Source organism: Amblyomma mixtum, chromosome 10 (assembly GCF_055824585.1).
Source record: "Amblyomma mixtum isolate Tamu chromosome 10, ASM5582458v1, whole genome shotgun sequence".
In the NCBI taxonomy this organism is placed as follows: Eukaryota; Metazoa; Arthropoda; class Arachnida; order Ixodida; family Ixodidae; genus Amblyomma; species Amblyomma mixtum.
Window position 1 is genome coordinate 82,026,987 of NC_143021.1, and position 3,754 is coordinate 82,030,740.

The window sequence follows — 3,754 nt, forward strand, 5'->3', positions numbered from 1 at the left end:
AGGCTACCTTCCTCATTCTCAAACCAGATTTTTGCTGGTTTTTCCAAGGCGAAGAAGACGTACCTAACTTTCGTAGCATCATCCCAGTTGTTGAAGGCAGCCATACGGTCGAACTGTTCCAGCCATTCTTCGGGGTCGGCGCTAGGCGAAGCGTCGAAGGTTGGTGGCACCTGTGGCTGGTGAAGAATGATTGGAGTCGTCGTTTGGGACAAGCTCATGGTGGACGTTGCTACTGGCTTTCGCTTCCGGGTAGGGTCCGGCAGAATCCCGAACTCAGGAGGATCTCCTAGCAGACGTCGGCTTGCGCGGTGGACTGGACTCAGGTCCTGCTGTAAATGACTCAGAGGGCTGGCGTCACGACTTGTAGGGGGTGTCCGGAACATAGAAGGCTACCGCGCACCTCCTCCAGATGCCACGTTGCAGTGACGGCAGTCCAGCTCTCAGGAAGACACAAACAAGACTTGCAAACGAAGCTCTTTATTTGGGCTGACTTGCGCCCGCAAAAGAACTGAATCACTCGGCGGCGGTGCAAGCAACAAACGTGCTCGTCAGTCGTCGAAGTACGAATGCCCGCCGCTTGCGGCATCGCTCAATTTAAAGCCAGCAAAAAAACTTCGAGATAACAGGAAAAGATCATCTACAGTAATCTGGAAAAATCTAGATGCAGCTCTTCATGGCTGCGATCAATCGAGATTAGTCTGGTCGCTTCTGGCGCCACGAACAAAAGTGATAACCCCTTTCCTGCGGCCTTGCGCGAACGAACGGACACTACAATGATACGTGGCAGTATACATACACATTGCCAGCAGGTACATGAGATGTCATAGCAGGTACTTGCAAGAGAATGCAAGGTACAACTGCATGCGATCTTGTTTGGTTGATCAGTCATGCATAATAAAAGCAACATTATTTTTAGTGGGCTGCTTACGGAAAGAATGATAGCGTAGCGTCAATGCTGACCCATAAAGCCTCCAATATATCTTTTGTAAAACTGGAGCCTATACAAAACACGATCTCCAAAAAGTTGAAAAGCGAAATTTACTCCATCTTTTCGAAACCTGTTAGTTGCAAATGAACGGACGTGAGTCCAGGCATCGCTTCCAAAGTGATGTTGCTGCAGTGCAGTTTGAAAGCTTGCCTTAAAGGCTGGATATAAACCTGGAACGAAATCTAAACAATATAAAATATATACATATATCTTTTTATTTCAGTTAATGTAATTGGAAGCACAACTATGTAGATACTGAAAACAAGGTTGCATGATGTAACTCTGCCCTGGAACCCCCTAGCGACGAAAGCAAAGTTATGGACTGTAGTCCATACCATGCCATCAGGTCCATTCAGTGCATGCTTAAGAAGCATGTTCCTGAGGCACTTGAGCAAATACAGGAAATCAGGTAGGAAGTGGAGATGCCGAGCCGAGTCCACTGGGTGCTCTAGCTTGCAGATGTTCTTGTTTGACTTGGCTCCAATTCCCAATATTTTCCAGATACGCCTCTTTCATGAGGCGCCATCGCTTGTGACAAAATCGACGAGTAGTCCGCTGACTTCAGCAAGAATCATTGCTTCAATTAATATTTTTGCAAGCATCTCTGCTTTGACGTTTGCACTCGTAGAAAACACACCAATAATATGGCGCCATTTTCCAGTGAACGCTACAAGCATTGCTATCATGCCATGGCCATATGTTCCGATTTGCCCTTCAGATGTGAACAGGCCAATGTCGACAAAAAATTCTACGCGCCCCGAAACAGTTATAGCAAGGCGCTCAGAAGTTTAATTTCGTCGGCCAAAAGGCCACTATGTCTGTTCATGTTGCTACTATGCTTAGTTTTCTGCTTAAGTTTGTTTAGCACTCTATCGCTGTACCCAAATACACTCTTGAAGAGCCTCAGGTAGCGTTTCAATGTGGTTTTGCTCGAGAGAGAAATGATATTGTGTTGCGAAGGTGCTCGTATAGTTTGGCACTCCTCATTTTCATTAGAATACATTCCAATATCCACTACTTGCAATAGACGTTCCCTTTAGCATTTAGCCTTTTTGCTGCAGAGAAAAAGTGCATAACACATTGTCGTTGTTTGGGAGGCAGAGTTTCACTCTGTGCTCGATGCGTTTCTTCGGGCTTTGAGGCGTTCTCCTGCTGCATTTTCTTGAGCTGGTCTTTGAGGGCAGCAGAGCGAGATGACAGTCTTTTGATTGTATTCCTTGCTGCACGCAGCTTCAGAGCTGCATGTAGGACATTCTTATTAAGTGGTCGCTTCAGCCTAGACTGTCGCGTTAGTAGTGCCGTCCTCAGGTATCGACAGGAGATGCATGCTTTCCCTAAGAACCGAGAACAGTGAAAGGGGCACCGTTACCACAATCTGTTCTGACAGAAAGGAGCAGTATCAGACGTAAAAACTATGGTGCAAAAATTATTTCCACAACAGTTATAATTGGAATCAGGCAGCAGTGAAACATACCTTCAGATGGTTCTTTCCCGGCCCAGCGCTTGCTGAAGTACATGCCCTCGCGGGCTGTCACTTGTAGTTCGAGGCCCTTAGCTAGGTCTGACCTTGACATGCTGCTAGTTGTCAAGCCGCTTTGCAGATCCCATATGCGTCAACACTTCGGAGAACGTTCTCTGCGTCCGCACAAGAGGTGACGTGCCCTTCCTCAACAATGTGGCCACAAAGGTACGCTGTATATCCGACGGCCATCGTCCTCTTGTCTGCATCCTGGGAGAACATCGCCACCCTTTCGGACGTAATTTCTTGGTTTCCATGAATTTTTAGTTTGCAGTACAGGATGTCTGTGTAACCAGGAACACAATGACAACTCCAGTAGGCGTACGGAACACTCAAAGTGAGAAGATATCCAGGCATACACGCTTCCCCATATCCCGCAGCGGGCGCACGTTCCGCTGTCGTCGCAGCCACTTCACCAGCATCTGTTCCCGCTCGAGAACAGTCGTATTGCTCATCACCGCACACTTCAGATCTTCTGGCCCCACAAGATATGACGTCCGTGCTGATGCTCTTCCTGGGTGGTATTGGCTGAGGCGGTTTTTTCGACAAGTAACGTGGGGCATTTGGCAGTAGCGTCGGCACGTCATCGGGCAGCATATCCGGCTTTCCGCGTGCATTACGAACTTCTTTACCTTCTATAATGTACACACAGTCACGCAGAATACATGATGGTTAGAAGTGAAGTTCGCAAACCACACAGGTTTCGTCGAGATCCTTGCCCTGGCGGTGCAAGTTTCGCTCCCAAATTCGGCGTCGTTCCTCATCTTTCGGCACGGTAAACAACGACGGCTGCTTTCCTTTAGTCCACTTGTGGCCGGTTTGACTCCGGGAGCAAACCAGTGTCGTTGCCGTTACCGGTTCGGCATTCCTACTTTTCACGAATGAAGAAGGCAGCCGGCGAAACAAATTAAAATGATGCGCTGAAAAAAAACAGATAACAGCCAAAGCCGCAAACCATGCGTGAACAAACGTGCGAGAGGCCAACACATGGGCACCACGAACAGCCAGCCCACGCGACTACAGCCCCGCCGCTAACATCCGTGTCCCGTCCGCACTCGCCGCCTCGCCGCAATGCATGGGGCACGCCAGCTGATGAACCCACTACTCCCTTCCAAAACACTATAGCGGTGGACGGCGCAACGCGGGACCGCGGTGAGAGCCGTGGAGTGGCGGCTGCAGCTGAGGCGAGTCACCTGCTGTTACGTCACAGCCCCACCTCCGGCGCTCCTCCTGCTGAAGGTTAAAGT

At 49.1% G+C, this 3,754-nt stretch overlaps 1 pseudogene; it reads right to left on the reverse strand.

Moving 5' to 3' along the window:
* Positions 1 to 924: 924 nt before the first annotated feature.
* On the reverse strand, positions 925 to 3,373 carry LOC149326286 (uncharacterized; annotated as a pseudogene).
* Positions 3,374 to 3,754: the final 381 nt, after the last annotated feature.